Here is a 15,113-nt window from a genome sequence, read left to right as displayed (position 1 = left end):
ATTCTAAGTTACACAGATTTCCACACCTTTTGGGGTGTAATAATATTAAATTTAAATGCCTTCATTTGTTATCCTAGCAATCATTTAATATAGGTCACAGCATTACTTCCGGAAATTCCTTTTCCGAAAAGGTCGTGAATTTGCTACTTCGAACACATTTCGCTTCATAATCTTAGTATCAAATTTGCATCAAATATTTCTTTAATGGGCATAGTTCGAACTCGCTGAATATAATATCGAAAGCTACATTTAAATTCCCTCTTTGAATATAATTGTGAATTTAACAATAATCGGTGTTATAGATTTTTACCATCTACTACAATTTTTTTCTTGAGTATATATCACAAAAACGGTCTCAATATATATTATATATTTAATTTTTCCAATAATCCTTTTTTCAAATAAAATTATTTTTATGTTCTTCAAAAAACAGCCAACTACTGACGACTTTTGAATCCCATTCAGATAAACCTCTACAAGTATCTGTCTACAAAATTTAATTTGGTCTTGAAAACTTTGCAGTGATCCAGCACAGATATCAGAAGCTATAATATATCATATCTTCTTTCTACATATAAACTCATGCGGCTCTAATATCAATAGACCTTTATCCTCTGGTATGATTTTCTCTAATATCTGCTGGACGCATCTTTCCCTCGTTGAATTGTATCTCATTCAGTTAAGTGATAGGCATAAGAGAATCATCCCGAACTTACTTTTGGGTCTTGTCAATGAGGAACCACGGAGAATATTAACTCGGGCTCTAAGGTCAATTGCAAAATAGTCATCACCGACCAATGCGCAAATCCCTCCCATAGGAGATATAACCAGTCATCCGGTTGCAATTAAAATGGCCCCACCACCTTTACATACTCTCTGAGGAAGCGAGTTCACTTATTTAGCCGGCGGGTTGGGTTCTCATCCATATTTACGGCGTACTCTACTGAGGAACCAATTAAATGGAAGATCTAATTAGATCAGTCAATTCGATCGCGTCATTCCTTGTCGAATTGTGTCACATTCAAAATCATAAGTAATTTCTCCAAATGGAGAATCAATAAATTTACTGCCAATTGGATAAAACTCGAGTGAGTAATTACGAATACAGCAGACTTGGACCTCCATTTCTATTTTCGAATTAAATGAAAAGGAGTAAGTCATTGTTTCTCTCTTCATCAAAATATTCTTTGCACAGGATAGAGGAAACAAAACTTGATTTCTTTAATTAATCCCTTGCTAATTTTCTCTCATTACTTTTCTGTATAGTTAATTTCTTTTTCTATATTTCGAGCTCTTTACTTAATGATATATTGTTTGAACGTTAGAAAAAATATAAACTTTTTTTTAATTCAATTTCTTTCTTTCTTTCTTTGCTCAAACAGTTTTTTCTTTTGGATAGATCTCATTTTATTTCGTTTGAATTATATTCATGCCAAACTTAACTGAGAGATTAAGTAGGGAAAATTTGAATGTTTTTATGATATCAATCTCTAGAGCGTCATCTTATTGCCATAGATATCCAGTTTTATATGATTTTACATTCCTGGACTTCAGGGAGGGCCGGATTAAGCCTTTTTCTTGATGGGGGGCATTAATCAAAGCAAATCTTTTTCTTCATATCTTCAAAATCAAATATTTTTGATCGATTTGAATTGAAACTTTATGTAAATAGTTTTTAAGTAATCCATTTTGACAGATTTAAATAGCAGAATACTTAATTGTTGATCACTTTCTAAAAAAACTGGATTTAGAAAATCACGTAAATAAATGAAATTTAAAAGTATTTTTTAACAAAAAGTTAAACAACAAAAATTTCCATATACATGATCTAAATAATGTTAGATAAAAAGAACAGACATTTTTTAAAAATTTTAAAGCCTTTTATTTTATTTTTAAAATTATAAAACAACCTGATATAACTTAAAACTGATAATAAAGTAGAAATTTCATGAGAATAATGTTATAAAATGAATTGAAATAATACTTGTTTTTAATTTAAATCAGTTCGATTATAAAATCTTTATAGTCAAATGAAGCTGTAAAATGTTAGTATACAACATAAAAAAATCTCTCAGGAATCACTAAAGATATGGGGGACCACTGCAACTGCCTACTTAGCCATTTAAATAATCCACCCTTATTGCAGACAGTGGTAAGTTGAACTTACTAAACCATCTTAGTCACTATAACTGTTTTTAAATTTTTTAAAGCTGCAATATTTTTAATCATTGTTTAATGTCCCAGTCCAGGCGTACCAACACCAATGGCACGAAGAGAAAATATTAAAATTGCGCCCCATTGGAACCTTTTAACTAATATTACCCCCCCCCAAAAAAAAAGAGGATTATACAGGGTAGAAAAAGTTAAGCGTAAATAATTACATATAATATATTTTTGAACTAATATGGTTCAGCAGTTGATCAATACATCGTAATTATTCAAACTAATTAAATAAACTGTTTATAAAATTAAGTAATAAAGTAGTTTTAATAGCAGCTATTAACAAAAATATGGTTATATCGCGCAAAAAAACTTTTGAATTACATTTTAAAAAGTAATAAATGATAAATCGAAATAATAGTCATCATTACTTTTTAAAATATGTGATTATTGTAACGAGGCTCAAAAAAGCATTAGAGCTAAAGCCCCTGGCAAACTAATTCCAAAATAGACCTATAGAATGTTTTTTGATTGTATATTTTTCTAAAATATCATATCTTTCACATAAACACCTTTTCAAATTTCTAATTTAATATTTTTTTAGTTTGAACTAATAACGCATCAAATATTTCATGAACAAGTACAGTAAAATTTTTAAAATTATTTCGACGATTTTATAATTTTAAAAATTTTTTATGGTGTAATATTTTGATGTCTTTCAAAGAAAGAAGCATCTGTATTTAATGTTTTTATAGAGTTTATTTATTATTAGTAAAAGTGGAAATGAAACAGTGGACTTACACACAAAAGACATATTACAGGTCAAACTTTAAGAATAAAATATACCAAATTTGAGATAAACAGGGAGAAAATTGAGACAAGGGTGGGAACGTGCACTTAAAATTATTTTCGAAACTTGAATTAATTATAATTAATCAAAACTTAAACGAAATTTCGATGCTTTTTTTAAAATTAATAATAAGTCAATCCTTGTGCACCACAAAGTACTACAGCACAAGGCTTACAGAAGTAAGTAGAAACAACTTCATACATAGATAAAAATATGTACATATAAAATAAAGATAATAACAACAGGAAAAAATAAACAACAAAACTAATTAAAAATTGAAGCAGAAAAGGCAATAAATTTACAGAATGAGAAAAAAGCCATTTTGTGGTCGACCAAAACATGAAGCGGAGGTGGAAACTTAATATTACAGGCATCCAGATCCACATTCGATGGTTAGTGGTAATTTCTGAAAATATTATCTCGCACATAGAGAGTTATCAAATATGTTACCGTAAAATTAAAACATTCATTTTTTCAATAATATATCTAGTTCTAGAATTTCACTCTAATTTTAACAATTTTTTTAAAAATATTTTACATAAGATTTGTAGCAGTGATTTCTTTTGTTGAAATTTATATCAGACCTATTCCCTCGATTCTTTAAACTTTTAAAGGTTTTATGTTTGTTTGTTGGTCAGATGAGTTTTTAAATCAACAATTTTCATTAACTCTTAAGCAATGAAAAGGTAGAAAATAATTTTTTTATCTTAAGAATAATAGTTTCTCCCTCATGTTTAAGAATACAGTAACTTTTTTAACAGGATTAGAGTTTTCATGTTTTATGAGTTAAATGTACATAAATTATTTATAATATTGTTCATAACTTCTAAAATTATAGAATCTTTTAAGTAAGCTTTCATAGTCTTTGACATAAAATAATTAACTAAATAACTCATCTTCAATTACAAACACTCATTTAAATCTAGAACAGTTAATATATCATAAAAATTAAAAATATTTTCCTTTATTCATTCTTAGTGACAAATTCTTAGTTTAATTTCTTTAAATGCAGTAAATAAACATAGTCTCAATTTATAAAGTAATAGCTATTAGCTAAAGTAATAGCTCAAGTAATAGCTATTTCTTTTTAATTTAAAGTTTAAGCAATTTCTAAGAACAGCAAAAATCTTAATCAACACTCCTTTCTTGTTTTTTCGTATGGTATCAAATACTGAGCAATTTTCTTAAATTTAAATCAATGACAAGCACTTACTTGTTATTTGAAGTATATATTAAAACAACGCATCTCAACGTATTTAAAAACAAAGCATCTCAAACGTTACTTTGAAAAATTCGTTTTTAAGTGCAACGATAATATTATGGGGGAGGGGATGGCAAGGTTTTTTTTTCCTTGGTGGTTCTGATTCGACTACAGCAAAATATATTAATTCCAGCTTTAAAATATAGCAAAAATACTCAATTTATAGTTCTTATCTCCATCCGAGCTTTTTTTCAGTCACAAGTTTTCTTCAAGATTTCTACACATGGGTCCATCATTATTAATGAAATTTATTGCCGGTTCTTCTCATTCAGATTAATTTAGAGCAATTCTAAGCAATCTAATATCCTATTAGCATAAGATATTATAAAATATATGTCAACGATGTTGTTCGATATTCTAAATACCAGCCATTATCGTAAAAATATTATAACAATGTTGCTGCGCGTTTTCTGCTATTAAGGTATGCATTTCACAACACTGATCGGTATTTAACCGATTGATTACAATGTTCGAAAGCAAAAATATGATATTTCGAGTTTTTTTTAAAATATTAAATCAGATTTCATGTTGAGCCTAGTTTATCAAATGCTTTTCATATGATTCGCTTATATTACGGACATACGTTTATTAAAGGCAACAATATTTTATAAGCAAAAATATTTTCAAACTTTCATGACTCATTTATTCATGTCAGAAATGATGTTTGTGTATGGAACTTTATTTCTCAGATACAAACTAAAATTTATCTAGATAATTAAATGAATAGAAATGTTAAAATTTGGCTAGTTTTTAAAAAGTTCCATTCCAGTTATAGAGAATAGGACTTAAAAATATTATTTATTAAATTCAAATAATTTAACCCTTTCTAAGGCCGTGGGAAGTATGCTTCCCACCAAATTTATCAATATCTGTATGAAATTATGTAGGTTGGCATAAGGTCTGACAAATTTTGTTAGAGAGACAGGAACTTAGATGCTTCAGTTCTTTATCTCACACAAAATGATGTGTCTTGGTTTGTTACTTAATTATTAATTAACCAAATTAATTAATCAAATTAAATTCATCTAATAAGCTAAATGAATCCCTTTTATTATTCTAATTTCAAGTCTAAAAATATTTTAACACAATATGACTAGAAAAAATGGCACTTTAAAGGGTTAACGCACCATTTTGAGCCTTTTAATGCCGCCCATAGCACTTTCCATGCCTGCCGCACCTTATTACGCCATTGTATCCAAATGAATGCTGTCATATATTTTCTTAACCCAAATCAATGTGATCAGATGAGAAAAATTGTAGAATGCATTGCTTGCCACGAACGCTTAGTTATAAGAAGAAAACCTTATATTTATATCAACTGCCAGTTCATATTAGCGTATATAAATAAAATGCATGTAATAATAATAAAGTACAATGAAATAGAAAACTTCTTGAGGATTTTCAGTATGTGCTGATTATTTTCTAAAAAGCTCTGACATGAAGTCTTCCAAAAATCACAATAAAGATTTCTCTCTTTTATTAGAAAAGTATTAAAAAGATCGATCACTGTTGCAAAGAATTTGTCGTTTCAGAGAAATGGGACTCTAAACTTTTCCGAATATGCTCTATGTAATTAAAAAGTGGACACATCAATAGCTCACACTTCACCGCGATATCAACAAATCGTTTCGGCCAGATAATTTCTAGGCCACTTTTTTTTTGGAAGTCACGCACAGAAAGTTTTGAAATAAAATAAAGGCACGTGTGTAGTCTTAGCAGTGGATAAAAATATTTGATCAGTAATATAATATTTTATTTACGACCATTCCTTTATTTTTATATTCTACTGATTGAATCGTCCAAAGCTAATCAAAATCTCGTAAAAGAAAATATAAGTAAAAACTGCGTGTGTCCTTTGAAAGTAATTCGGATAGGCCGTGTTCCAAACAAATATGTATTTTATATAAGTATTTCTACATATATTCGTTATTTTGAAGAATAGTAATATTATTTCATGAATGAGTGTTCTCATCTATTATGAATAAATTCCTGAATCGAGAACCCAAGTAAATTATTTCTTCTTTAATTTTTTCCATTATAATTTTCTTCAAAGATTATTCCATAAATGTAGCTTATTGATTGAATATTATTTAGTGAATTATTGAATATTATATTGATTATTATTTATTCACCATTTATTTATTTACAATAAAGTTACAAAGGTTACTTTTGATAAGAAATTAAGATATAATGGCTTATCCATGTCAAAAACATAACACCTAAATTTCAAAAAAAAATTAATAAAAATAAATGATTAACAATTAATATAAAAATAGTTGTGATAAAAGATAATTATAATAACAGACTCAATCACCTATATAAGCCAAAATAGTGTCACAGGGATTCTAAAAATCACTCTCTTTTCAAATGGTAAAAAAATCAAAGAAGTAGGCAAACTCCATTGAAAACTTCTCATTATATTAGAAGCTTTATCAATTTAATCTGCCTTATTTGAAATATTAAGAAGGATTGATTAAGCCTGAAATGGAAACGTCACAACTGCGGTCTCTCTGTGGAACCAGAATCAGTTTATTTCGTTCTGTAACATTAGTTCATTTTGAACACGTTGATATATTTTGTAAAAATAAAAACGAAGCAATGAAAATTTTATTTATTTAAGGATTCATATTTTCATATACAAATTTTAGCTTGCCAATGCTAAAAAAACTTTTATAAACTATGTAAAATAATATATTAATCTTTGATAATATTACTGATCCTGCGGTGCTTGCCTTGAACTGAAGGCAAAGGAGGAGTTTTTATTTCTCCATGCTGTGATTAATCCTCACTTGAAGGGCGGAAATCACTATGATTCCACGATGAATAAACTACGATTCCCATATGAATAAACTGTGTGTGAAGTTTATATTAAAATTCTTGGATGGAAGAATTTGTATATCCTTCTTTTGGATGATCCACATTTGAAAGGGGAAGGGACTATAGTTATCATAAATCCTCAGCTCTAATTCAGGGCTAATAAATGCACGTGGTTCAAATTAAAAGGCTAATAAGAGAAACTATAATGTGTTTTTTCCTGCAAGTGTTGCTCGTCACTTTAAATAGATGGGTATTGTGGACATTATGACTCTAAAATTCTAATCCAGGATGAAGAAACTGAATAGGTGGTTTAAATTAAAATATTATTTATAAGGACTGGATAAAATAATGTTAATAGATAACGAACTATTTATTTCTTGAAAGTTAGGATATAGTTTTACATTGATACTTTAAGGCCTACTGCTGTTTTTATAATTTGAATAAATCTTGTATTAGAACACTAGAACACATATCGTATATAATTTTTTTCCAAAAGTTTTAGAATCTGTATAAAAAATAGGAGCATAATATATAATCCAGTAATGTTACCTTGTATTAAATCGGTTATTTGATAATAACCGATTTAATTTTCATTTTTAATATAGAAAAACGGAAAACACAAGAATTAATCTTTTGAAACTGATATAAAATGTCTTCAAGCGGAACACAATAAAAAAAAATCTAATAATTACATAAAATATTCATTTCAAGAAAAAAGTGCATTTGATTGGTTTGCAAATTTAACCTTTCAAATAAATTTGAATACAACGCTTATATAACATTACAGATAAAAACTGTTAAAATATTTAAACTGATAAAATATAAATTTAAACTGGAAAATTAAGGGCCTTCTACTCAAATTAAAATATTATAATTTTTTGATATATTCTGAATAAATTCATATTACATTCTTCTCTTACGTTACACTTGTCTTAATCAAACAACAACAAATCGAGGAATAAATTGTTTTGCTTCCAAAAAAAACCATTGTATTGCAAGTAAATATTTGAAATTCCAAGGTTTCCTCTTTTTATACTCGGAACGAGGCCTAAAAATATTCTTTCAGAATTTTTTTAAGCCGGAATAAAATTAGAAGTAAAGGATCTCATCAAATTTATGATTGCTTATTTCAAAACATTTACATACTTTTTAATGATTCAGTAAGGCCCAATTCTTAGCATTGCTAAGAAGAAATGAGATGGAAAAAACATTCCTATTCGGTAGATTTATTAACCAAGAAAATAGGAAATAATAACATGAACAGTGAAAAGAAGAGTTATTACTCTTCCAATCTGATTATTTATTTCAAGGAGACACGTTGTTTTCCTTCTGCGTTGCACCAGTTGCAAAATTCAATGGCATACATAAATACAATTCGAGAAATGCACTGTTTATTTCAAACTGTGGAGAATACTATTATTTATCGATTCATCGCATCTAAATACATTTATCCGTTTATTTCAATAATTCCGCCAGTAAGCCCTTACTTTGAAAAATATTAAAATACACTGGAGTTCTTTGGTTATTCAAGAAAATTCTTTACTGCAACAGTAACAAGAATTGTGAAAGGCAATGCAATTTATCGGAATATATCTTTGGGGGAAAAAGAAACCTTGAAACAAATTAAAAAAGAAACTGAAGTTATAGATATTTTATTTTAAAATAAATTGTGGAATGAATGAGTGAACATTCGAGTAGCTTATTTTATATATCAGTCGATGTTATGAAAGAATTGAAGTGGAAATTTATAATATATATTATAATGCTAAATGGGATATTATCATATTTTGGTCATTTTATGAAAATATAACTATTGTAATTAACATAGTATAAATTTTAAAAACAAATTATTAATCTAAATTCAGCTGACAAATTTCGTCGAAACTTCTACGCATACTTTCTAATAATATGTATTTTTTCCTCCAGTATAAAAATTGTGGATAAAATAAGGCTATGATCTTCACGAGTGCTCAGATTTGTATTTTCAGTGTTTCGCTCATGAGCGCTTTATCTTCGTGGTATAGTGATGAAACTCAAATAAGATTTTCGGATATGTTTTTTACATCTTAAAATTTGACATAGAACTGCAATTTTATTATCAAAATCACAAAACCAATTATATTTATCTAAGTAGTTGCGATTTTCAATTATTTTAGTTATGATATTTATATGTGTGCAAATGCGCAGTCGGATAGACGGAAATACTAGGACAAATTTGATTAAAACTTTTATACGGGCGTGCACTTCAGATTCTAAACTGCATACTAAGTTTAAGCTTCTTTCGTTTTGTATTTGTTGCGTTCATTTATTTTCAGACAGATAGAAAATCTTATTGTGAAAGTAGTTCACTCAACATTTGATATTAAATTCATAAATCTGATGTGAAGGTCACATGCCAGATTTCTAATGTTTAACTAAATGTACTTTTGAATAATCATGTTCAGTGATAAACAAAGATAACTTTTAAAATGGATTTGACCGCGGTGGCCTAGTGATAAGGTCTCGGCTTTGGAACCGGGGGGTTTCACGTTCGAGACCCGATTCCACCAAAGAACCGTCGTGTAAGCGGGTCTCATGCACGTTAAATCTGTCGTTGCCAAACGTTCTCCCCCTAGAGTTGTGTGAAAGTTTAGAGAGAGAGGTGTCAGCTTAGGTGTCGTCCTCTGACAACTATTCAAAATTACGAGGTCCGTCCCAAAATAGCCCTAGTGTTGCTTTAAAATGAGTCTTTAATACAACTTAATCTAAACTAAATTAAAAATGGGTTTGCAGAAATGGGATGTTAGAAAGAGAAGATTTGTTAAAATCTGGGATGTTTTTGTAATTGAAATATTCTCTCTTTGCATACTTCGTATGTAAGAAAAAATAATAGCTAATAATGCAGAGATTTTTAGGTAGTACAATAAAATAATACAATAAAGAAATCTTTACTTTTGGATCAGATTTTTGTTTATTCTGACATCTGCAATTTTACATATTGATATTCTTTTCACTTTTTTTTCTTTTTTTTTTTTTTCTTACTTGAACGATTTTACTCATGTGTTTAAGACAAGCGGTATTCATGTTTGCAGAACAAGCTGCAATTTTTTCAACTGTTTTTTTTTTTCGCGAATGTATCGATTTTTTCCCCCCACTTACATTTGGTATGGTTCATGATTCCAAGCTATACCAAGAGAATTTTTCGCTATTGTTATGTCTCGCATATTACATTCAAAAATTCGTTTTAAAATCTACAAATCTTTGTCTTGGGGACAGTATTTATTTATTCCTATTTCACATATTTCACTGCAATGTGCGAAGTCACTTGAGTTTTTCATACTTCACTGGAGTTTCCAAGTAGTGATTTAAATAAATAACGAGGAACAGTGGGAATTGTCTCCCCATAGCTTCCTTGTATTCTCACAAATAAAAGTATTACTTATCTCGCCATTTCCGTATAAAATCAGGAAAATTTGGTAAAACCGTAAGTGCCCAGAGTTCTCAGATTTTCACTTTCAATGGATTCGCTTATGGCAGAAAATGTTCTCGAATTCTACTCATAATCAAATCTTTCGTTAAGCAACGCCTTTTTTACATGGAAATCAATATAAAATAGGATAACGCGTTCCATTCTGAAATTAATACTTAAACAATTAATAAAAATGTAATTTATTATTTATAATACATGCTCGGTTTACAAGATTACTGTCTAAAGACATTTGTTTTTACAAATACTTCACAATTTGGCAAAATGATACACTGCATTCTGCTTTGTTAGGTTGATACATCTCAATAGAATATACAATAATTTCCAATGCTTTCAGTATCTCCCTTCTTTAATGGAAGGCTATTGTTCTGCCGAGGGTGTTATTTCTTCCTCTCTTGTCTAAATCTCCTCAGCAGCTTTTTGATGTGACATGGATGGCAGCTTCTTAGATTTGTGGTGAAAGCTTATAAGCCAGTTAACAGCTACGCTACCCGAGCAATTGCTTTTGTATCGTGGCCATGTTACTGGACTGCGAACCACAAAGTCCCAGGTTCTATCCGCGCTCATCGCTCTATCCAATTCGCTAAATTGGTGACCAAGTCGCATCACAATCCGCCACATTGGTGACCTCGGACTCTGCTCCTTCAACCTTCGTACAGCTGTTGTGGCGCCGTCTACCCACATAACATAACGCCATCTTGTGCCCCCGGTGCCTATAACACTAAGTTATCTAACCAGTTGGATGAGCACAAGATGGAAGGGGGGGGGAAGAAAGAAGAAGATAAAAAGAAAGAGACGACAGACCATCCAGGGTTCTCCAGAGAGAATCACATTGGTGTCAAATCCTACATGAATATATTCAATTTTTTGGTGATGTAATAACTGGATAGAGGGGACAAGAATACTTAAATAAATGGTGACTTTGAGTTGAATTTACAGGGAAATGAGATTACTAACTGAAAAATTGATAAATTACATTGATAATATCTGTATGACATATATTAGCATATAAGTAATCACTAAATGGTCAGAAATCTGTGGCGTCCGTCTGAATCCTGTGGTTTTGATTTCCTTCGTGAGAACTGCACTTTTGAGGGACTTTTGAAGTTATAATTTCGGCTGATTTTGACATGTGGCATTTTGGTCTCAGCTATTGTGTAGTCTTGAATAGGTCTTGGTATTTGTGAATATGGTTTACTATGGAGTGGATCTTGCCACGTGAAAGGGTATTCGATGCAACTCTCCTGTACCATTCTTCTTCGAGACTTGTTTCTGGCTTTCTCATGTGCCATGAGAGAGTCAGTAGGCATTCGGTGACATAGTGAATTGGGGATCCTATCTCCCCACAGCTACAGTAAGAAGAGTTGGCCAGATGGAATCTGTGTAGGTATGTCGAGAATGGACCGTGTCCAGTGAAGAAAAGGACATTCGTTCTGTTCCAGTTGGCCGCGTATAGAGAAACTTTCGGTATTATATTGAATGTGGAGCGGCCTGTTTCGCCTTCTTCCCATTCCTTTTGCCATATTGTCATCATATCGGTTTGGAGGATGTTCTTCAGGTGACATCTTGGAAGCTTCATTATATTCCGATCTTGATTAGCATTAGCCGCTGTTTTGGCTAGTTTGTCCGCCGCTTCATTCCCTTCATAGCCTACATGTGCCTTGATCCATGAGATTTTAATGTGAGGGTTTGCAAGAAGGGTAAATGTATCTCTTGCTAATTGGCTATTGGATTTTGGAGAACTTGAGGCTTGTATACTTGCTTTATTGTCGACGTAAATAGTAACTGGATCTGATGTAGAAAGATAGGTTGCGTATTTGACTGCTCTATTGAGTGCTAGTAATTTAGCTTGGAAGACCGTGTTTTCTTTCAATAGGCTGGTTGACCATTGGTGTATAGTCACTGCATCCTGCATGACACAAAATGCAGCCCCAACTCCTGCTGAGGATTTTGATCCATCTGTATAGATCCCGAGTACTACATTCTGAGACCCACCGTCTTCCAACGAAATTTGATGTGCTTGGAGATGTTTGGAAGCATGTGACGTCCAGCCCGTAGTTCTGTATTCATACTCGTGCGGGCTGATATGTGGCATATCATGTACGATTCCACGGAGTCTGTACAGTTCAGTCATTCTTGCCATCATTTGAAGTTGCAGATGTAGTGGTGGCAAGCCAAGGATAACCTGAAGTGCTGCAGTAGGCGTGGTCTTGTATGCTCCCGTAATTGCTAACAGAAAGCTTCTTTGGATGGATGAGAGCTTTCTTGCTAATCTAACCGTTGGGTGAAGGCACCAAACTCCAGCTCCGTGTGCAAGCATCCTTTCAATGACTGTCCTGTACAAAATTTTTCTGTGTCGAAGTGTTATCCCCCAAGATTTGCCAGCTATTTTGAGAAAATTGAATTGTTGTTGTTGCGCTTTCAATGCTAAATGCTTGAGGTGGGTATTCCAATTCAATTTATCATCAATATGGACACCTAGGTATTTAATGGCATGCGTCTGCTTTATTCTTTCTCCCTGCCAATAGATTCTGGGTCCTGCTACCCATTTACTAAATAATATAAAGTTGGATTTCCCCCTGGACACTTCTAGATTGTTTATGTCAGCCCAGGAAATAAATTGTGCTATTGATTCTTGGGTATTTTGTCTTAGATTTTCTTTTGTTTTGGCTTTAATGACCAGAACAAAATCACAGCAACCCAAAGTCGTCAGATTTACTAGACGCAGCAACCCAAAGTCGTCAGACTCACTTGAAGCAGCACATCAGCAACAACTCACCCACCCACACACACACACACGCTCGCCATAACGCTTGGCGCTTCTCAAATGCTCAAATGGGTTCAGGTGCATTAGAATAAACAGCTAAAACATCACCACTCAACAGCCATATCGTTCGTCTCACCTCCGACTCACTGGAGGGAGAGTCTATGATGAAAGCTTATAAGCCAGTTAACAGCTACGCCACCCGAGCAATTGTTTTTGTATCGTTGTCATGTTACTGGACTGCGAACCACTAAGTCCCAGGTTCTATCCTCACTCAATACAATTCGCTACAGATTCTTGGGTAGTTGTGACTATATTCTTCAACCAACTCATTGATGTCATTGCTACCCATCTTTAACTCTATACTCTTTGCCAGAGACACAATGCCATCGATTAATGTTCTACTACTACTTACACTAATCTCTCAAATTTGCGGTCGATGATACTATCGGATCAAAGCTTCTGTGTAGATATAAGAAGCAACCAAGCGCTGCATATAACTTGATACTGAGATATAGGTTAAACCAAAAAGTAACATCATAGTGTCTCTTCTTTACTCATTACGAAAGTCTTCAACAAACGCTGATTTTTAAAATGTAGTCTACTTTTATTTTCTCATTCATCAAACAATTGAAATTCATTACCGATATTAAATATTTCTAATAAAATGGAAAAAAGCAACTTTTATTTATACATAAAATTAACTGATTTTAATATATTATCAGGAAATAGAGATTTCAGCGATATTATCTGCGTGATGAATTGTGAATATAAGATAAATTTCAAAAATAGACTTATACTTTTCATTATAATAACCGCCGGCGTCCTGGCATAGGGGTAGCGCGTCTTCCCCGTGATCTGGGCGTCCCGGGTTCGAGTCCCGGTTTGGGCATGGTTGTTCTTCTGTTGTTCTATCTGTGAGATGTGTGAATGTGCCCTCCTGTAAAAAGGGGTTGTGCAAGCGAATGAGTGATGAATGAGTGGCAAATTCGTACTCTTGGCCCTGGTTGGCGCTGCTATAAAAAATAAGAGACGTCCCCCTCAGGCTTAAATCGCTGTCTTCGTAACAGTGGGCTTGTCAGTGGCAAGTGCCATAAGAAACAAACAAACAAACAATTATAATAACCTGTTGTATTTTACATTTCATTGTTAATTTTCCACATTTCATTTTATTTATATCAAATTACTTGGTATCCAAAATATGCAGCTCATAATATTTGAAAATTTTTATGACAAAAAATTGTATTTCTTCCAAGGTCAAAACGATAAAGCAGAAACTGTACACGGAAAAGGATTTTTAATACCACAAAATTCTAATTTATTTTTATGAATGTTGGACCCTCTTTCAGTATTCCACAAAACGATCTTAAATCTTTTTCTACAGTGCCGTTAGAATCAAAAACTTCAGTATTGATAAAAACTATAAAAATTCTCATATACATCAGAAACTCAAGTACAAAAGAAGACCGAAAGCTATATTAAATCTCCATACTTAAGAATGTTTTGAATAGATACTTGTGAAACCTATAAATTTACACTTCTGGGTATCATTTAGACGCAATTGAAATCTATGGCCTATTGTAAAACTTTTATCTTTTTATATTCTTATCCCGATTCACATATCTGGATGACTGACGAAATCGCCCATCGAATCTCAAGATGCAGCGAACAGGGAGCTTATTTCCTTCTTTCCATTTTGGGCTTTGCTCTGCGAATCCCTTCAACCCTTCCTGAATACTCTATTTTTCTCTCACGGTTATTGCATTCGAAAACACAAAGAGGAGAAATCCACCTT

The sequence above is a fragment of the Argiope bruennichi genome, chromosome 3 (assembly GCF_947563725.1).
Source record: "Argiope bruennichi chromosome 3, qqArgBrue1.1, whole genome shotgun sequence".
In the NCBI taxonomy this organism is placed as follows: Eukaryota; Metazoa; Arthropoda; class Arachnida; order Araneae; family Araneidae; genus Argiope; species Argiope bruennichi.
This window is presented reverse-complemented; position numbering follows the sequence as displayed.